The following is a 22,556-nucleotide window of genomic DNA, read 5'->3' as shown; positions in this document are numbered from 1 at the left end:
GAAACTGGGTTTCACCTGTTGGCCAAGCTGGTCTCAAACTCCTGACCGAAAGTGATCTGCCTGCCTCAGCCTCCCAAAGTGCTGGGATTACAGGCATGAGCCACTGTGCTTAGCCAAAAGTTGATTTTTTTCCCCCCCGAGATGGAGTCTCACTCTGTCAGCCAGGCTGGAGTGCAGTGGCCTGATAGCAGCACACTATAACCTCCGCCTCCCTGGTTCAAGCCATTCTCCTGCCTCAGCCTCCCAAGTAGCTGGGATTACAGGTGCACATCACCACAGGCCAGATAATTTTTGTATTTTTAGTAGAGACAAGGTTTTGCCATATTGTCAGCCTGGTCTCGAACTCCCAACCTCAGTTGATCCACCTGCCTTGGCCTCCCAAAGCGTTGGGATTACAGGTGTGAGCCACCACACCCGATCAGTTGAATTTTTTAGTAAATAAAACAGAAAAAATGTCTGATGTATTTAGAGGGTATGGGTGCAGGTTCTCTTATTGTGGAGCGCTGAGGTCTGGGCTTTGAGTGTAGCCATGACCAAATAGTGAACACTGTACTCAGCAGGAGAATATTCACCCTTCGCCCTCCTCCCATCTTTTGGAATCTTCAGTGTCTATTTTTTTCTCCTGTGTACCTATTTTTTAACTCCCACTCGTGAGAACAGTCAGTATGTGACTTTGTTTCTGAGTTATTTCACTGAGGATAATGGCGTTCTATCCACACTGCTGGAAAAGACATGATTTCATGACATCATTTCATTCTTTTTGTGGCTGAGTCACGTTCCATGGTGTGTATGTACCATATTTTCTTTATCCATTCATAGTAGCAAAGGTATGGAATCAACCTAAGTGTCTGTCAGCCGCTGACAGACACTTAGGTTGATTCCATACCTTTGCTACTATGAATGGTGCTGTGATAAACGTATGAGTACAGGTACTTTTTGAAATATTGATTTCCTTCCGTTTGGGTAGATACCCAGTAGTGAGATTGCTGGCTGAATGACAGTTCTATTTTTCGTTATGTGAGACATCTCTGTACTGTTTTCTGTAATGGTTGTCCTAATTTACATTCCCACCAACAGTGTATAAGCATTTCCTTTTCTCTGCATCCTCACCAATCTGTTGTTTTCTGACTTTTAAGTTTTATTTTTTATAGAGATGAGGGGGTCTCATTATGTTTCCCAGGCTGGTCTCAAAGTCCAGACCTCAAGTGATCTGCCTACTTCAACCTCCCAAAGTACAGGATTACAGGTGTGAACCACCACGTCTGGCTGTTTTCTCACTTTTTTCTAATAGCATGTGCTGGCTGCAGTGGCTCATGCCTGTAATCCCAGCACTTTGCGGGGGGCCTAGGTGGACAGATCACCTGAGGTCAGGAGTTTGAGACCAGTCTGGCCAACATGGTAAATCCCCATCTATACTAAAAGTACAAAAATTAGCTGGGCGTGGTGGCAGGCACCTGTAATCCCACCTACTCGGGAGGCTGAGGCAGGAAAATTGCTTGACCTGAGAGGCAGAAGTTGCAGTGAGTCAAGATTGTACCACTGCACTCCAGCCTGGGTGACAGAGCAAGACTCCCTCTGTTTCTTTGTTGTTGTTTGTTGCCCATGCTGGAGTGCAATGCTGTGATCTCAGCTCACCAAAACCTCCCAAATAGCTGGGATTACAGGCATGTACCACCAAGCTCGGCTAATTTTGTATTTTTAGTAGAGATGGGGTTTCTCCATGTTAGTCAGGCTGGTCTTGAATTCCTGACCTCAGGTGATCTGCCTGCCTTGGCCTCCCAAAGTACTGAGAATTCACGCGTGAGCTACTGCACCCGGCCCCTCTTAGTAACAATAATAACAATAATAATAGCATGTGCTTCTTCACACATGACCTTAACATTGCTCCATGATGAGGTCAGGTCTGTGCTCCTCCCCCTGGAATTCGAGAAGGTCTGTAACTGGCAGAAGTGATTCAAGGTAGGTCATAAAAGGTGACACCATTTGTCCGTGGTCTTCCTGGGATGCTTGCCCTTTCACCCAGTCGCCATGCTGTGAGGAAGCCAAGATCACAGGGAGAGGCCACATTTTGATCTTCCAATCCACAGACCCAGCACGGGTTCCAGATGACAGCCAGCATCAGTTGCCAGACAGGAGACTGAAGAAGGCTTTGCAATAATTCCAGCCCCAGCCACTGCAACAGCATGAGAGACCCCAAGCGAAAATCACCCACCTGAACCCAGACAACTCCCAGACCATGAAAAAAAAACAGATTGTTATTGTTAGCGCCCAGAGTTTTGGGGTTATATATTAGCACAGTAAGGGTAACTTCAGTGTCTTCCTTTGCTTCTAGCTTTTCAAATCTCTTACTCACTAAACCCAGTCTCTCTCAGAAGACCTTCTCTGCCTTAATCAACATTTTCCCCGTAGACCCAGCAAGAGGTAAGTTGGATTTTCTTCCTACTCTTCATGGCCACTCAGAAACCATTTCTTCTTCTATTTCTTCTTCTTTCTTCTTCCTTTTTTTCTGTTGTTGTTGAGATGGAGTCTCACTCTGTTGCCCAGAATGTAAAACTCCCTAATTAGAGACTTCCCAGTATCTTATCCTCAATAAGTCATAGGGAGCCCGAAAATAAATTATTCAAAAATAATTAGCAAAACACTTTACCTTGTTTTATCTATTTAGTTGGTGATATTTTCCAATTTAATTAGTTTTGCTGATATAGAAATTTTTAGAAGAGGCCTCTTTGGGTTAAGAACAATGCTCTTTCCTTCTAATTGCTCTAGAGAAGAGGAAGAAGAAGAAAAAAGAACAAAGCCCATTTTATGAAACTTTTAGCCATGAGTAGAACACAGCACAATGAAAACATTCTCTTTTATACAAGAAATATATTTTGGCCAGGTACGGTGGCTTATGCCTGTAATCCAAGCATTTTGGCAGGCCAAGGCGGGAAGATCACCTGAGGTCAGGAGTTCAAGACCAGCTTGGCCAACATGGTGAAACTCTGTCTCTACTAAAAATACAAAAATTAGCCAGCCATCATGATGGCTGCCTGTAATCGCAGCTACTTGGGAGGCTGAGGCAGGAGAATTGCTTGAACTCAGGAGGCGGAGGTTGCAGTGAGCTGAGATTGGGCCACTGCACTCCAGTCTGGGTGACAGAGCGAGACTCCACCTCAAAAAAGAAATAAAAGAAATATATTTCACAAAAGTACATTTAATGCAGGCAAATGCTGAGCATCAGAGAAATTGGTCTGGAGTCCAGATACGCAATGTCGCGTTGTTTACAAGAGTGGTTCGGGACCCCAGCTTTACTGCGTCAATAGCTGCCCGTGCCTAGGAAGGTACTTAACCCCCCTTTGCCTCAGTATCTTCTCCATAAAATGGGGATGGCAGTAGTACAGTGGTCCATGCCTCAGAGGGTTTGATGAGGATCAAGCAGTGGGCACATAGTTAGTGCTCACTAAATGCCATAGCTATTATCTTTATTCTTGTCTCTATGAGTGAAAGAAAAATCCAACACTGGATCAGATTAAATTCTTCCAGAAGCAATGGCTTAAAATAAACTGCCATTCAAAACCTAAAATTATCATATTGGGTTAAAGCTATTCAAAATTTAACTGATCTATATTCCAGTAATTCCACAAAACAGATAAATGTGTGTAGTTACTTAGAACATTTAACGACTGCATTTAAATGTAGATTCTCAGCCGGGCGCGGTGGCTCACACCTCTAATACCAGAACTTTGGGCAGCTGAGGCGGGTGGATCACCTGAGGTCAGGAGTTTGAGACCAGTCTGGCCAGCATAGTGAAAACCGTCTCTACTAAAAATACAAAAATTAGCTGGGCATTGTGGCAGGCACCCTGTAATCACAGCTACTCAGAAGGCTGAGGCCAGAGAATTGCTTGAACCCAAGAAGCGGAGGTTACAGTGAGCCAAGATCACACCACTGCACTCCAGCCTGGGCAACAGAGTGATACTCCATCTCAAAAAAAGCAAAAAAGCATAAAAAAATTAAAAAACAAAAAAAATAAATGTAGATTCTTGGGCTTTGTTTCATATATGATTCCCAACAGCAGAGAGACCTAAGAATGTGCTTTTTTTTTTTGAGATGGAATCTTGCTCTGTCACCAGGCTATAGTGCAGTGGCACGATCTCAGCTCACTACAATCTCTGCCATCTGGGTTCAAGCAATTCTCCTACCTTAGCCTCCTGGGTAGCTGGGACTACAGGCATGCATCACCACGCCCAGCTAATTTTTTTTGTATTTTTAGTAGAGACAGGGTTTCACCATGTTGGCCAGGATGGTCTTGATCTCCTGACCTCGTGATCCACCCGCCTCATCCTCCCAAAGTACTGGGATTACAGGCGTGAGGCACCAAGCCCAGCCAAGAGTGTGTATTTTTATCAAGCCCTTTAGTGACTTTTATGATCAGGCAAACTCAGGTAATAACATTGATTGAAGGGTCGATGAGTACATATTTTCCAGGTTTAAATGATGTTGGACATAGATCAGCTGTTCTTAAATTTTTTTATTGTTGTTTTTCGAGGTAGAGTCTTGCTCTGCAGCCCAGGCTGGAGTGCAGTGGCATGATTTCGGCTTACTGCAACCTTTGCCTCCGGGCCCCGGTTCAAGCAATTCTCCTACCTCAGCCTCCCAAGTAGCTGGGATTACAGGCACAAGCCACCATGCTCAGCTAAGTTTTGTATTTTTTTTAGTAGAGACAGGGTTTCACCATGTTGGCCAGTCTGGTCTTGAACTCCTGACCTCATGATCCACCCGCCTTGACCTCCCAAAGTGCTGAGATTAGAGACATGAGCCACCGCAACTGACCTGCTCTCAAATTTTAATGTGCTTAAGAATCACCAGGAAAGTTGTTAAAAATTAGATATCCAGAGATTTAGACATTTAGGGATATAGATTCAGAGCTCTGGGAAACACTAAAAAATCTGCAGTTTTAACCAGTTTCTTCTCTCCACGGTGAATCATTCAAAGGCACTTGTCTTCATCCATTCTGTGCTGCTGTAAAAGGTAATTTATAATGAACAGAGATTTATTTGGCTCAGGGTTATGGAGGCTGGGAAGTCCAAGTACAGGGGCTACATCTGGTGAGGGCCTTCTTGCTCTCTCGAACAACGGCAGAAAGTATCACATGGTGACAGAGAGCAGGAAGGGGGCTAAACTCATTCTTCAGAAGGCACCCACTCGTGTAATAATGAGTCCCACTCCCACAATAACCGCATTAATGCATTAAGGCAGAGTCTTCATGACCTAATCACCTCTTAAAGGTCCCACCTCTCCACATTGTTATATTGAGGATTAGGTTTCCAACACATGAGCTTTGTTGGATACATTCAAACTATAGCATTCTGTCCCTGACTACCCAAATTCATGTTCTCACAGGCAAAATACATTCATTCCATCCCAATAGCTCTAAAAGTTTTAACTTGATTCAGGACCAACGCAAAAGTTTAAAGCTCAGAGTCTCATCTAAATCAGATATGGGCGAGACCCATGGCACAATTCATCCTGAGGCAAATTTTCCTCCAGCTGTAAGCCTGTAAAATAATAATAAAAATAAAGTGATGTGCTTCCAAAATACAATGGTAAGACAGATATAGGGTAGATGCTTCCTTTCTTTCTTTCTTTTTTTTTTTTTGAAACAGTGTTTCACTCTTGTTGCCCAGGCTGGAGTGCAACGGCACAATCTCCGTTCACTGCAACCTCCACCTCCTCGGTTCACACTGCAACCTCCACCTCCTCGGTTCAAGCAATTCTCCTACTTCAGGTTCCTGAGTAGCTGAGATTACAGGTGGCTGCCACCACACCTGGCTAATTTTTTGTATTTTTAGCAGAGACGGGGTTTCACCATGTTGGCCAGGCTGGTCTCGAACTCCTGACCTCAGGGGATCCACCCACCTCGGCCTGCCAAAGTGCTGGTCGTACAAGCATGAGCCACCGTTCCCAGCAGACATTTTCATTTCAAAAGGAGAAATAGGCCAAAGGAAAGAAGTAACAGGTCCAAAGTAATTCCAAAACCCTGGAAGGCAGACAAATTAAATCTTAAGACTCCAGAATAATCTTTTATTTCCTGTGCTGCTACCTGGACACATTGGAAGGATGGGATCCCCAAAGCCTAGAGCAGCCCTGCCCCTCTAGAGCTAGCAGTATAGGGCTACTATACTGCTGTGCCTGCTGGGCTCAGTTCATGCAGAAGCTCTCATGAGTTGAGGTATCGTGCCTTCAGCTCTCCCAGGCTGAAGTTGCAAATTATTAACTCTACAGTTCAGCCAGGCACAGTGGCTCACGCCTGTAATGCCAGCACTTTGGGAGGCCGAGGTGGGTGGATAACCTGAGGTCAGGAGTTTAAGACCAGCCTGGCCAACATGGTGAAATCCCGTCTCTACTAAAAATACAAAAATTAGCTGGGCATCGCGGTGTGCACCCTGTAATCCTAGCTACTCGGGAGGCTGAGGCAGAAGAATCGCTTGAACTTGGGAAGCAGAGGTTGGGTGACAGAGTGAGACTCCATCTCAAAAAAAGTAAAAAGAAATACTAAAAGCTGGATTAGGGTTATACTTTTGGGGTTTTGAAATGCCATCTCGATAGTCTGGGAATCAATCTCTCATTTTATTACAAATGATTATGACTTTTTTCAGAAGGGAAATGATATGATAAATCTGATGCTTAAAGACATTCATCAGATTCTAGGATATGGAGCATGCTGAAGAAATGAAAGAATAAAGGAGATGCAAACTGTTGCATTAGCCATGGTATGAGATGTTAAGCACCCCAACTTTATTAAGTCACACTTAATAAACGGTTTGAACCCAGGAGGCAGAGGGTGTAGTGAGCTGAGATTGTGCCGCTGCACTCCAGCCTGGCGACAGAGCAAGACTCTGTCTCAAAAAACAAACAAACAATACTCTGGTTTCTCTTCAGGCTCTATAAATCTTTTGCCTTTTACTAAAGATTTCCGTGGAGAGGAACAGTTATGAGTCTTTATACAATTTTTTGAGGCCTTGTGTTTCACGAGGCTAAATAAAAAAAACAAACAAAAAAACTCTATAGTTGTTGGGTCTCAGAGGTGGCCCCACTCTTGCAGCTCCATTAGGCATTGCCCTGGTGGGGTCTTTGCAGTAGCTTCATCTCTGTGACAAACGTCTGCCTGGGGCTCCTGGACCGCCCAGATTCAAGCGATTCTCATGCCTCAGACTCCTGAGTAGCTGGGATAACAGGTGGCTGCCGCTACTCCTGGCTAATTTTTTGTACTTTTTTTTTTTTAGTAGACATGGGGTTTCACTATGTTGGCCAGACTGGTCTCAAACTCTTGACCTTGTGATCTACCTGCCTCGGCCTCCCAAAGTGGGCCATATGGTCTTTGCCACAACTGTTCAGCCCTGCTGCTGTAATACAAAAGCAGCTGTATACAATGATGACTCAACCAGTGTGGCTAGCTATGTTCCAATAAAACTTTATTGGCAATGACGAGCAGGCTGATTGGGCTCATGAGCTGTAGTTCCCCCACCCTACTCTGACCCCCTGCTGCCCACTCTTGGACTCAGGCAGGACCCGCACCTCACCTCATCCAGTGTTAGCCCATCCCTGGCGAGTTTCTCTCCTCTGCAATTCACCATCCTCTCCTCTCCAAACAAAATCCAACATAGCTTATTCTTCCTTAAACATTTAATGTTATTTTACTTACATTTCTTAAACTGCTGTCTGATATCTGGAAACATATTCCTATGCCTTTTATCTTATTTTTGCCTGCAGTAATATATACTTTTGACAGAGTGGTATGTTTGAGAGTGCATTTCCCTCATTAAAAAGAGTACTGCTGCATATATGCATTTTCCAGTCAGCAATAATTATTGCCAAATAGAGCAAGGCTTCTAATTAACAAGCAAATTCCAAACTCCAAATGGTGTACCAGACTACTTAATTAGATCTGTTGCTTTTTAATTCCCTCACTGAAAGTCTCAGGCATGGCTTTAACTCTATTTAGTCAGTTATTTTCTTTAGCGTAACCTTGGTCTTACTCTAGATCATGCGAATTATTCTCACTAATTTATTTGTTTACTGCAGGTAGAGGCTGTCTTACCCCACACAGGTAAGGGAATGTCAAAATCTCTGTGATCCGTAACTCTGGTTTTATCTCCTAGACAACAAGGGCAATACCTGACAATGGTTTTGTTTGATTTTCATATCTAGGTTTGTTTTTCTTCTCTCTTGCCTGCAACCTCTGCATTTGTTACAATAGAATATTTCAATTCAAACAAATGACATGGAAAAACAGTATGTAGCCTGGTTTCACTAGAGAAATGCAGACCAGGGCTAACATGAAGATACTGTGCTAGGAAATGGCAGGAGAGAAGGTTGAAAAGTTTAAGTAACGAGGATTTTAGCAAGAGGGCCTCAGAGTGCTTTCCTGCTGTCTTCTTCTCTGGACTCCCAACTTCCAGCCGTTTCTCTGCAGTCTGGCACCCGCAAGCCATTAGCAGACCTGGAGGAATGCAGCAAGGCCTCTACCCAGGCCCACGGGAAAAAGCTTAGGCAGGATTTGTTTCCCTCTTGAAGCCAGATAAATGTATGAGTTTTCTATTACTGCTATTACAAATGACCATGCATTTAGAGGCTTAAAAACAGCACGGATCTATTATCTTACATTTGCTGAGGTCAGAAGTTCAAAATGGGTCTCACTGGACTAAAAGAAAATTGTTGGCAGGGCTGTGTTCCTCTGAGAGGCTTTATGGAAAAAGTCCATCTGTCCTTGCCTTTTCCAGGTCACCTACATTCCTTGGCTCGTGGCCTCTTCCTCCATCTTCAAAGCCAGCGAAGGACCGTCTTCAAATCTCTATAGGACTCTGACCCTCTTGCCTCCCTTCCTCTCTTGTAAGGACCTCATGATTACATTGGGCACACCTAATCAAGGATAACCTCCCCATCTCAAGGTCATCTGATGAGCAACCTTAACTCCATCCACAATCTTAATTCCCTGTTGTAATAGAACATATTCACAAATTCTTAGGATTAGATATCTTTGAGGGGGACCATTATTCTGTCTATACATCAACTGAGTCTAGGATTCAATAATTGAGAGTACTGGTGCGTCTCTATGCATTTTGTCAAAATTATTGAATTCCAAAATGAAGAATACATTTTTACAACATTCTAGACATAAAATTTAGTGACGTATACATACACATATGAGATTAGCATTACATTTATCTGTAGAATGAACATGGAAGGGTGTGGACACACACAGACTAAAATCCAGCAAATGTGTTTCCATCTAAGATATCATTCACCCATCAAGGAAAATGAAGACATTTGGAAATATGCCAGAATTCGAAAAATATATAATGCATGAAGATTCGAAGAGAATATTCAAGAAAAAACTTTTAGTCAAACAACAAAATATCTCAAACAGAGACTGGAGGACAGAGCAAGGGGGAAAAAAAGATTAAATAGTGGCCAGTAATGAACATTTCAAAAACTACATACATTGTTAAGTCTAAACAGAGAATGGTAGAATATAAAAATTAAAAAGTACGGATTTACTTTACTTGGCTGATCTTACAGAAATCTAATTTACCCTTTTATTTGACGAGAAGCCTTGTGAGGAAGCTAGACTTGGTGACGTAAGTCCTTAAGGGCTGTACTAATATTGCCTTTCTTAGCAAGATAAGGAAAAAAAAAAAAAAACAGAATATATCCTGGTGACCACTAGAGCATCCTATACAAACACACAGTGCTGGAAACTAAATGCATACATTCTCTGGGAGAATAAACCGTATGCTAGCTTAGTTAGAAGTGTTGTCCCTAAATTTACTGACAGTTATAAGAAAAAAAGTAGAAAACAAGAATTCCTGAGAAATTTAAGTGTTTGACAAGGAGGCCTGTAAATATAATGGTTTAACCACAAAGCTTTAAAACGTTTGTTATGGGAAATTGACTTTCTTCAAGTCAGCTGTAAATTAACTCATCAGTCTTGTGATAAGCAACGGACCACTCAGGATGGGAACTTTCTGGACTTGTGATGATGAATCCACCACACTGTGCCTGTTCGCCTGTTTTTCAGAGCACTTTTTTCCCTTACCAGTTCTATTCCCAACAGGTAGAGAAGTGATTTAAGCTGCCTCTGACAGATCTGATCCATACACAGTACAAAGCCTCTTTCTTCCATGCACTGAGTGAAATACTAACAACAGTCTTGTACTAAAAGTTGTAAATTTAGCAAAACCTAGGACTTGAGGGGATGGGAGGCAGTTAAGTAAAATTAGAAGGATAGTCTAAATTTATCTTCTTTCTGGTGTATGAATAAAAGCGATAGGGAAATAGAGTATCTGCAGTATATAGGAATTGTATCTTGCTTTCATGTAATAATCAAGAAACAGCATTTAATTGTGAAGCTACTTGTTCACACAAGAAAAAAAAGCTAACACATTTTCAATAGGAGAAATTTTAAGAGATCACATTCTCTGATCATAATCTGATACAGATAGACAAAAAGTAAAACTATGCCTCTAAGAAAATAATAAATCACTTCTACATCAATCTTGGATAAAACAGAAAAGTCAAAATAAAACCATGAATTATAGGTAGACCAGTGAAAGGAAGGCCACTACATTCTAAAACCTCTGTCACACAGGCTGGGCACAGTGGCCTGTAAGCCCAGCACTTTGGGAGGCAGGTGGCTCACTTGAGGTCAGGATTTTGAGACCAGCCTGGCCAACATACTAAAAATACAAAAATTCGCTGGGTGTGGTGGTGCGTACCTGTAATCTCAGCTACTTGGGAGGCTGGAGCAGGAGAATTGCTTGAACTCAGGAGGTAGAGGCTGTAGTGAGCCGAGACCGTGCCACTTTACTCTAGCCTGGGCAACAGATCAATAATTTATCTCTAATAATAATAATAATAATAATAATAAAATGTCCAGTAAACAATGAAAGCTATACTCAGTGGGAGGTTACAACCTTGAAAGCTGTGCTGGTGGTCCCCAAGACCACTTTCAGGCTTGTCAATAGACTAGAAGAACTCACAGGACTCAGAAAAGCTATCGTGCCCACAATTATGGTTTATTGCAGGGAAAGGATGCAGATTAAAATCAGCAAAAATGCAAAGGGTTGTGGAGCAAAGTCCAGGAGAAACCAGGTGCAAACTTCCAGATGTCCTCTCCCAGTAGAGAAACACAGATGCATTTAATTCTCCCAGCAAGAATGTGTGATTACACATGCAAAGTACTGCCAGTCAGGGAAACTTACCTGAGGCTTGGTGTCCAGGGTTTTTATTGGCAGAGTCACTAGCATAAACACAGGCGTGTATGATTAACCTCAGCCACTCAGAGCAAACATAGCAAAAAGAGGCATCACCATAAATCACATTGTCAGCAGAAACCACCTGACTAAAATAGTACCAGGTAGTCCAAAGCCTCAGTCATGCAAAACTCTCTGATCCTGCAGAATATTTCAACATCTCAGGGCTCAGCTCCCAAGAGCCAGCTAAGGCTGATCCTAAAGACAGGCCTTCTTTGGGACCGAGCAGGGTTTAGCGGCCAGAACTGCAGTTAGCAACTTCTGCACAAATGCCTCCATGATTTTAGAAGAAACAATACATTTTAAAAAAATACAATTCTTGGTTGAAGAAATTAGAAATAAAATCAAAAGATAGCACAAAAGGGAATTAAGGTAACAAAAAGAAATAAAATGTCATAGTAGGTTAAATATATCCCAAAGCCAGTTCTTCCAAAAGACCAGTAAAATAGACAAACGCTCATGAGCTTAGTCAAGAATTAAAGAGGACAAAAATACACAAGCTTAGGAATGAGAAAGAAAACATGACCATAGATAAGGAAGGCAATAAAATAGTTTAAAGATATTCTAGATACAATGCATAGAATAAAGGACAAAACCTGGAGGAAATGTGTGTATGTACATATGTATGTATGTATGTATGTGTGTGTGTGTGTGTGTGTATATATATATATATATATATTTTTTTTTTTTTTCTTTTTTGAGATGGAGTTTCATTCTTGTTGCCCAAGCTGGATTGCAATAATGCAATCTCGGCTCACTGCAAGCTCTGCCTCCCAGGTTCAAGCAGTTCTCCTGCCTCAGTCTCCCTAGTAGCTGGGATCACAGGCATGAGCCACCACATCCAGCTAATTTTTGTATTTTTAGTAGAGACGAGGTTTCTTCATGTTTGTCAGGCTGGTCTTGAACTCCTGACCTCAGGTGATCTGCCCGCCTCAGCCTCCCAAACTGCTGGGATTACAGGTGTGAGTCACCGCACCCAGGCAGAAATGTATATATTTTGAGCAAAAATATAAGCTCCCACTGTTGAGCCCAGAGGAAGGAAAAACCATGAATAAACAAATTACCATAGAAGGATGGAAAAGATAATGGAAGATCTACAGTTAAGAAAGACAGCAGTATAAGATACTGTTACAGCTGAGGAAAGCCCTCTAGCAAGGAGATGCAGGTGTTGGCAGCTGGAAGTCCAGCAGTATTCACAGAAAAAGTAAGAGCCAGCGGATGTGACAGAACACTGAGAGTATCCGCAACAACTACTAGGGCAGAAATATGTTAATTGCCCTGGTAGGCAAGTAAATGCAAATTAAAACAATAGACATCATTCCACCCCATAATATTGGTAATTACAATGAGGAATTACAGATGCCTATGGTTGGAGGCCCATAAGATAAAAGATTGTTTTGTATTTGATGGTGGAAATATGAATTGTCACAACCTATTGAGAAACAATCTAATAATATCCATTAAAATTCAAGTTGTGTGTGTGTGTGTGTGTGTGTAATTTGTTTTAGCAATTCCGGTCCTGGGGATCCATCCCATGGAAATAAAAGCAACAATCTATAGGAATATATAATCAGGGAAGTTTTACAGCAATATTGTTGAGGTTTTTAGAAAAGAAAATGCCCATCAATAGGAAAATGACTAAAGACATATTAATACCTCCACACCACGTACAATTGTTCAGCTATTAAAAATGAGTTATGGCCAGGCATGGTGACTCATGCCTGTAATCCCAGCACTTCAGGAGGCTGAGGCAGGGGGATACTGTAATTAAGGCCAGGAGTTCAAGAGCAGCCAGGGCAACATAGCGAGATTCCATCTCTACTAAGAATTTTTAAGAAATTAAATAAATTTATAAAATAAAATTTTTAAATGAGTGAGATCTAAATAGATCAAATCAGAAGAATTTTTCAACATATTATTAAGTGAGAAAGCTAGAATATGGAGGAATTTCTACAATATGATTTCATTTCATTAAAAAAAAATTAAATCACATTGTGTCTGTGTTTATGCTTATACGAAAATATGAAGGAAGGTCTAGAAGGATGCTCAGTAGCTTGTTACACAAGGTACCTGCTCCTGCTGGTGGTGGAGAGAGATGGTAATAATGCCAATGTTCAGGAAGGAGAGAGAGAGACCCAAGATGTAAATATATGTATGATATCTGTATTAGCCCATTTTCACATTGCTATACCAAACTCCCTGAGGCTGGGTAACTTATACATATATGAAGAGGTTTAATTGACTCACAGGTCCATATTGCTGGGGAGGCCTCAGGAAACACTATCATGGTGGAAGGCAAAGGGAATAAAGACACTTCTTAACATGGTAGCAGGAGAGACTGAGGGAGGAAGTGCCATACTTTTAAACCATCAGATCTTATGAGAACATACTCAATATCACAGGAACAGCATGGGAGAAATCTTTGCTTTTGATTGAAGTGATTTATAGAGAAAACAGCTTTTTTGTTTTTTCTTTCCGATGGAGTCTCCCTCTCCATCGGAAAGGGAGTATCCATTACTGTGTCCCCCTGCCTCAGCCTCCTGAAGTGTCGCCCAGGCTGGAGTGTAGTGGTGTGATCTCTGTTCACTGCAATCTCCACCTCCTGGGTTCAAGTGATTCTCCTGCCTCAGCCCCCCCAGCAGCTGGGACTACAGGTGCGTGCCACCATGCCCAGCTAATTTTTTGTATTTTTAGTAGAGACGGGGTTTCGCCATGTTGGCAAGGCTGGTCTCAAACTCCTGGCCTCAAGTGATCCACCCACCTCGGCCTTTCAGAGTGCTGGGATTATAGGCACCAGCCACAGTGCCCAGCCAAAGAAAAGAGGTTTAATTGACTCATGGTTCTGCAGGCTGTACAGGAAGCATGATGGCTCTGCCTCTGGGGAGGCCTCAGGAAACTTACAATCATGGCAGAAGGTGAAGGGGAAGCAGGTACATCTTATGTGGCCAGAGAAAGACCAGAGAGAAAGGGAAGGGGGAGGTACACACTTTTAAACAACCAGATATCATGATAACTCACTCACTATTATGAGAACAGCACCCAGAAGACGTTGCTAGACCATTCATGAAGGATCCACCCCATGAGCCAGGCACCTCCCACCAGGCCTCACCTCAAACACTGGGAATTATAATCTGACATGAGATTTGGGAGGGGATACAGATCCAAAACATACCAGTTGGTGCTGAAATAAATTTAACATCACTATGGCAGTCTCAAAGATTGGGTTTTTTTGGCCTGTTTTTTGTATTGTTTTGAGACAGAGTTTCACACTGTTATCCAGTCTGGAGTGCAATGGTGAGATCTTGGCTCACTGCAACCTCCGCCTCCTGGGTTCAAGCAATTCTCCTGCCTCCGCCTCCCGAGTAGCTGGGATTACAGGTGTCCGCCACCATGTCCAGCTAATTTTTTGTATTTTCAGTAGAGACCAGGTTTCACTATGTTGGCCAGGCTGGTCTCGAACTCCTTACCTCGTGATCCACCCACCTTGGCCTCCTAAAGTGCTGGGATTACAGGCATGAGCCACTGCGCCCAGCCTAAAGAATGGTTTTAGAATTCATTAATATAAACCATTTCATATTTTTAAACGTGCCAAAAACTTTTACTCCTATCTGTTTCACAGTGGGGCCCCGGCTCAAATGTTCCCTTATCTTTGTTTTCTTTCCCAGTCTCTGCAAATGAATGAAAACTGATCACTTTTCTGAACCTTCAAAGGCTTTAGCTTTCATTATCAGTACGTGTCATCCAGGAAAGAGATATCAGTATAGTGTAAGACATGCAAGAAATGTATTAGGGGAATTGGGATTCCCTGTAGAAGGCAAAGGAGAAGAGGAACAAGAGTAGGCAGCGCTTCCAGACCAGGCTTGCGGTTTGACACCTGTGAAAGAAGAGGGAGGAGGAGGAGTCAGAAAGAACCTCAGACTCCAGCACGGCTCTGAGAGTCTGGCCAGGATGATGGCGTGCCCTGGACCAAAGATTGTTAAGAGTCCTGCACTGGCCGGGATGATTCAGCTCAGGTGTCCCATCCTGACTGGCTGGGAGCAGCCCACAGAGCGTGTGGCCCTGGGTGAAGTCTGCAGTGAGTCCTGGAGGTGTGGCAGGCGGAGCTTGTTAGCTAATTTCACTCCCCACAGCAGGTCACCTCCTGGAGGATCTGCAGAAAAATCTGCACAGCGCAGCACAGCAGGGCTATCCCACTCTATTTCTCACTCACCGTGGCTCACTTCCAGGCTTTATGAGAATTACTTCTAACATATCTTACTTCCCTAACTAGTTCATCGCATTCTTGAGCACAGGATCCATGTCTGTTTTATTCTTGGAAATGCACAAAGCTGGATATACTTGGAGGGACCTAGAGACTTCTATCACAGGATCCCCAATTTATTAAGCCAAAAGGAAAAGTCAAGCAGGGAACTGCATCAGGCAAAGCTGCCTTGCATTTGATTCCTAAACAATATAGCTACAAGGATAAACAAGCTACCTCCCTCCCTCATGATTTGCCCACAAGGAAATTCCTTATGGACAAAGGACAGACAGAACTCAAAGTCATCCCTCTGCTCACGTGGGGCAAATGCATATCTGACTGCTTCCTCTGCCCTACTGTTTCACTGAGCCAGACTGAGGCATGAGAGACTATTCATCTACCCTCCTCTCACAGTGAAAGGCTAACCAGAGACTCAAAAGAAGGCAACTGACTATCTCTTAACTACTTATGGCATGGAAGCCCTCTTATCGGCTTCAAGTTGTCTGGCCTTTCCGAACCAATGTACATCTTACACATATTGACTGATGTCTCATGTCTCCAGAAAATGTATAAAACCGAGCTGTTCCCTGACCATCTTGAGCACATGTTGTCAGGACCTCTTTAGGCTGGGTCATGGGCGGTCCTTAACCTTGGCAAAATAAACTTTCTCAACTGATTGAAATGTGTCTCAGATACTTACTTTCGGGTTCATACAACACAAAACAAATTGTCAGAAATGGATTTCCACAGTAATAATTATTTCTCGAATACATCATGGTGTGAAACAGAGGGTTTCCTCAGATTCTGCAATGAATTGTCCCGAGCATCTTTTGAATACAACAGTTTCCTATCCTGACAGCCTTATCTTGTTTACTCAGGAGTTCAAGTGTTCACCCGCTTCCTAAACACTCTTCCTTCCTTGACAGCGACGTGAAGTTAAGTGAGACCAATCATTTTCAGGAGCAGGTACTTACTCCATATCCCATTCCCGTCCACCCTGTGCAATGGTCCAACTGCTACTATGCATGTATAACATTAATTGCACACATTTACCATGCACCTTTTACAGGTAAATTTATATACATTTACCATGCACCTTTTACAGGTAAATTTATATACATTTACCATGCACCTTTTACAGGTAAATTTATATACATTTACCATGTACCTTTTACAGGTAAATTTATATACATTTACCATGCACTTTTTACAGGTAAATTTATATACGTTTACCATGCACCTTTTACAGGTAAATTTATACGTTTACCATGCACCTTTTAAGGAATCAAGCTGTATGTACAGGTGACACAAACTACAGAAGTCACTTGATAAACAGTTCTAGTTTGAATAAACCAAATTCAACTTAGTATAATACTAATAAGCAAGAAAGAGGCTGCTGCTAGTCATACCAGGATCCGTCTAAATAATCTCTCTTCTCAACATTCTCTTTTTGTAATATTGGGTCAGTATTGTTTGGATGGAGAGTTACTTTTTTTCTTTTTAAATCAAAATGTTAATATTGCTCTTTTGAACTACTGGGTAAGAGCTGCCACCCTGAAGGTCTCATGGAAAAAAAGATAAAAGGGAAGAAGTCATAGTTGTTTTTCATAAGCTGGTATCACTATTACTCATGCTGGTCAAATGGCTGTTGGTAGCACTACCATTGCTGTTTTGCCAGTAATTCACAATCAGTTGAAAACACAGAAGGTAGCTTACATTCATTCAAACACATACATGCATGGAAAGAAAGAAATACTTCCTTTGGACTACTGTATTTCAGAACACCGAGAGCACCACGGGACTAATGTCTAGCCTGAAAAGGGAGGAAGAAGAACTAACTTTTTGCTGAGTGCTACATTATTTTGAAAGAAACACTATTTTTTATTTTCCTCAGTCACTTGCACCATATTTATGTAATTATGAATCAATAAATATTTTTGAGTTCCCACTAAATCATTTTTGGCACAGAAGACCCACTTCATAAAAGAGATCCAGGCTATAATTTTTTAAATTGTCTACAATAAAGATCACATGAGCTGAAATTTATGAATACTGGAGGCTTTACAAGTTGAATCCTGAGCAAGATGGAGAATCTTCACTGTTCCCCCCACCTAATTTTTTGAGGATGAAAAACTGTCCCCACACCCAGGAGGTGAGAATTTTATTTCCCTATGAAACAAAAAGAACAGGAACCTTGACCTGTGACCAACCCAAAGTACCCTCAGAAACCTTTGAAAATCAAAAGCTGAAAATAACTATCACCCCCAGTCACCATTTAGCAACCTGGAGAGCTTGGTTTAATTTTAAAAGTGTCCCATGGTTGCGATCTAATATTTTGACTCCCTGTAGTTGATAACTGCTGAGTAGCATTCTGTGTATAACGAGAAAGAATCATCTATTAGAGCAGGTGCATTTCCACACAGCTGTCAGCATTCTGCATTCCACTGGACACCTTTGTGTCCCATGCAGTGTCAACCACTCTCACCTCTGTTAAACTGTAGAAAATAGAAGCTTATATCAAATTGCCATTTCAGCTCTGACAATTCTGATAATCCTTCATTTCAGGAAAAGAGCAAATCTGATTCAGCCAAAGTGCAGGTTATTAGGAGGCAGTGGTGATTATGAAACTTTGGTCCCCTGATAGCTACTCTCCGCTGAAATAAATAATCCTTTAAGAAAATATGATGGTGCTCCTCTTCCTTCCTCTCTCAAATATTAGTTTTGTACCTAGTGAATGAAGTCAAATGACATATTGCAGAAAATCTCTTGAAGACAAGATTGAGCTGAGGACCTGGGTCACCTGAACATACTGGTTTCACCTCTAGTTCTCAGATGTGATTGAAACGAGTTTTTGAGATTACAGTTCAGTCCCTAGAGGGCCCTACAGGATAGTCAATCCACATCAAAAAGCCATTGCAGGTATGAATTCATGCTGATTTTATGTGACAGCCTGTTTCCATTTAGACTGGTTCAAGCGCCACAGAGCGGAATCACTCCTCTTGTGGTAAGATTAAAAGCTTACCCATTTTTGAACAGAATCCTTCACCTGGAATTGCTCTTATTACTTTTTGTTTTCCCAGAATCATAAAATCTTTTTCTGATGGCAGAAAACATTTCACCATCCATTCACCTTTATTTCTCCTTGCAGAACAGAAGTATCATAATTAGGACACCAGCCAGCTCAAGGGGTATTCCTTTATTTTGGTTATAAAGAAGAATTACAAGGCTCTAACCACAACTAATAGCAGGCCTTAAGATTTTTAAAATGTCAGCCGGGTGTGGTGGCTCACGCCCATTGAGCATCTAAGTCTGTCTGGGCACCATGGCTCACACCTGTAATCCCAGCACTTTTTGAGGCTGAGTTATGCAGATAACTTGAGGCCAGGCATTCAAGACTAGCCTAGCCAACATGGTGAAACACTGTCTCTACAACAATTGCAAAAATCAGCTGGAGCTGGTGGCAGGTGCTTGTAATCCCAGCTACTTGGGAGGCTGAGACAGGAGAGGTGGAGGTTGCAGTGAGCCAAGATTGTGCCACTGCACTTCAGCCCTGGCAACAGAGCCAGACCCTATCTCAAAAAAAAAAAAAATAAATAAAAATAAAAGTCCAGAGGAACCATATTATCTACTCAATGGGTCTCTCATTTCTGCCTATCAATGAGTTAAACATTTTTTCCCATAAGATTCAACTTTTGGGAAATCCATTGGATTTAGTGGGAAAATAAATTAATAGAAAGGCTTTTAAAATCTTACTTATTTCTTCAGTGTGATTAGTCTTCAGTGTGATTAATGTTGGATACATCCTTAAGGAGGACACAAGCTAACTGAAAATTTATTAAAATCTGTAAACGAGTTGAGGATTATGATGATCATGGGTTATTCATTTATTTAGGAATTGTATGTATCTGAATTCAAATAATAAAATCAGAAGGCGGTGGTTCGAAGAAGTGCTGGTGAATGCTCTACGGAAGCTGAACAAAGCTGAACGACATGGGCCTAGGAGTCACACAGACCTGAGTTGAAATCCTGCTGGCTTCTCCTGGTTTTAGTGCCTTTGGATAAATTGTTCACCTTCTCAATGTCTCTGCCTTCTTATTTTTAAGGTAGTGGTTGTAGAATATCTCCTTGTGGTATCTGCTTAGACCTCTCAGCGTCCTTTCTCTAAGTACAGTCCCCTCCTCTCATGTTCCTGCTCAGACTGGAGTGCTGGCAGCCACGTGAGTTTTTTTCCCCCAACTTTATTGAGACAGAGAAAGGTGTTGACTGACAAATAAAAATTGCACCTAGGTGCAGTGGCTCACGCCTATAATCCCAGCACTATGAGAGGCCAAAGTGGGCAGATTGCTTGAGCCCAGAAGTTCAAGACCAGCCTCGGCAATACAGTGAAATTCTGTCTCCACTGAAAAAGAATACAAAATATTAGCCAGTTGTATACTCCCAGCTACTTGTGAGGTTGAGGAAGGAGGATCACTTGAGTGTGGGGAAGTGGAGGCTTGGTCAGTGGCAATCTCAGGGAAAGCTTTTGGGGGTCTTCCCCTTTTGCATAGGATCTATAGTTGTATTTCCCTGCACCCTCAAACTTCTGGGCTCAAGAGACACCCCCACTTAGGCCTCTCAGGTAGCTGAGGTTACAGGTATGTGCCACCACACTGGGCTAATTTTTAAAATGTTTTGTAGAGATGAGGTCTCACTGCATTGTCCAGGCTGATCTCAAACTCCTGGGCTCAAGCGATCCTCCCATCTTGGCCTCCCAAGGTGCTGAGATTTCAGGTGTCAATCACTATGTCCAGCCCCATCCTGCCTTTAAAATGTCCTCCTTTCCTGCTGACAAGTGGTGGTAAGAAACATTAAAAAAAAAAAAGAAAGAAAAATGTCCTCCCACCCCACTTGTCTTGGTCAAAGTAGTCTCCACTGGTTTGTTTATTTGGGGAAATGAAGGACAGAGCTTTAGGGCTGAGGACAGCAAACATCTTAGGGCAGGCATCTCTGAGCTCTCTTCTGAGACCTGGCTGGTGGCTAAGCAGGCTGAGCTCTCAGCATGGCAAGAGAGTTGAATTCATCAACTCAGTGAATCTGACATATAGTTGAAATATTGGAAACTTAAAAACGATGCCAGTTTTAAGCTTTGAGACTGTAGGTCTATGAAAAATAAAATGGGAATGAGATCATTTTCTCGTCAGGAATCTAGCTTCCATGAAGTGCCTGGGGAAAGATGGATGTTACGTTTAGTGTCAGAAGTGCCATTTCATACAGCTCTTTATTAAACAAAGGTGCTTTGCCATGCCCTTTGTGTCAGAGGTTAATAGGTCATGTCTCCAAGTGCCTAATATACTTACGCTTACCTATGTATAGACAAGGAGCTAGAATGAAAAGTCAAACTTCTCACCTGTGATGGGATGATGTAAGGTGGCTGGTTTGTTTTTGTGTCTGACGGTAACAGTCTCTTTTCATGCTGCTGATAAAGACATACCTGAGACTGGGTAATTTAAAGAAAAGGAGGTTTAATGGACTCACAGTTACACATGGCTAGGGAGGCCTCACAATCATGGGAGAAGGCAAAAGTCATGTCTTACATGGCGAGAGGCAAGAGAGAATGAGAACCAAGTGAAAGAGGAAATCCCTTATAAAACTACCAAATCTCATAAGACTTATTCACTACCATGAGAACGGTATGGGGGAAACTGTCCCCATGATTCAGTGATCTCCTCCTGGATCCTCCCACAACACAAGGTAATTATGGGAGGTACATTTCAAGATGAGATTTGGGTGGGGACACAGCCAAACCATATCACTTGCCTTGCAACAGTGCCAAGGTTGAGAGCTCCCAAAATGCTTCCAGGTTCATGGCTCGACCAAGAAATGTAGTAAAGTCCTTAATGTCAGAATTCATTGATTCCAAATTTTATCATGCAGAAGAAATAAAAACATCCTTGGAATGCATGTTGTAGGAAACCTACAGAGTCCTCTGGTTGAAAATGTGTTAAAAAACAGTGTTCACCCTTTTGCTGGAAGTGGAGAGAAGACAGGGAAATCCTAAAACCTTCCAGGGTTTTGTAATAATCCTCAGAAAGGCTGTGGCAAAAATGAATGGCCCTAACATCTTCTTAAGGCACACAGAAGAAGCGAAAGACTTCTGAAGACCAAAGGGTTCCATTTTGTTTTATTCACCACAGTAAACATACTGAATGATCCTGTGGAAGAGAAAATCTGCTGACTCTCCTCTCTTGCTCAATTTTCTAATTTGCATCCAGAGGCCATGTAGGCTGCTTAAAAGCTAGCTAAAAATGAGTTATAATAATAAGAATTTTGTGAAGTGTTTTCAGACTGCTTTTCCTGACAACTAAAATACTATACTCACCGGTTGCCTACAAATATGCCAAAGAATAGCAAAAACACAGGCAAAATTTTTCTCACGAACCAAATAAATAACTGACTCAAGGGTTGCAGACATAAGTAATACTCTTGTTCTTCACCCAGATGGAGGAGGCAATCAAGGATGTTGGTAAAGAAGGAAGTTTGTTTTCTGCAATTCATTTATAATTATATTGTAGTTATATAAGCAAATGATATTGTTCTCAGAAAATACTTGGTGAAGCCAGGCACAATGGCTTACACCTATAATCCCATCACTTTGGGGGGCCAAGGTGGGAGGATTGCTTAAGCCCAGGATTTCAAGACCAGCCTTTGCAACATAGTGAGACCTTGTCTCTACCAAAATATACGAAAGAAATTAGCCAGGCATGGTGGCATGTGTCTGTAGTCCCAGCTACTTGGGAGGCTGAGGTGAGAGGATCACTTGAGCTAAAGAGGTGGAAGCTGCAATGAGCCGAGATTGCCCCACTGCACTCCAGCCCGGGCAACAGAACAAGACTCTTGTCTCAAAAAAGAAAAGAAAATATCAGGTGATTTAGGGATTTAGGGCGAAGGATCACAACCTCATTCATTTAACCCTAAATCAATTGGTCGTTTCATGTAAAGGGGCATATGAGGAATTTATTATACTATTCTTGAAAATGTTA

The 22,556-nt window shown here is 42.1% G+C and overlaps 1 non-coding gene across 1 annotated transcript; it reads left to right on the top strand.

The window, feature by feature from the left end:
* Positions 1–6,904: 6,904 nt before the first annotated feature.
* On the top strand, positions 6,905–7,021 carry LOC119471434. Its single transcript, XR_005200487.1, has one exon. It is a non-coding gene; the product is annotated as a U5 spliceosomal RNA (small nuclear RNA).
* The last annotated feature ends 15,535 nt before the right edge of the window (positions 7,022–22,556 follow it).

Source organism: Cebus imitator, unplaced genomic scaffold, assembly GCF_001604975.1.
Source record: "Cebus imitator isolate Cc_AM_T3 unplaced genomic scaffold, Cebus_imitator-1.0 Scaffold61, whole genome shotgun sequence".
Taxonomy (NCBI): domain Eukaryota; kingdom Metazoa; phylum Chordata; class Mammalia; order Primates; family Cebidae; genus Cebus; species Cebus imitator.
The sequence above is the reverse complement of the archived record's forward strand: the minus strand, read 5'-3'. Positions and strand labels throughout refer to the sequence as shown.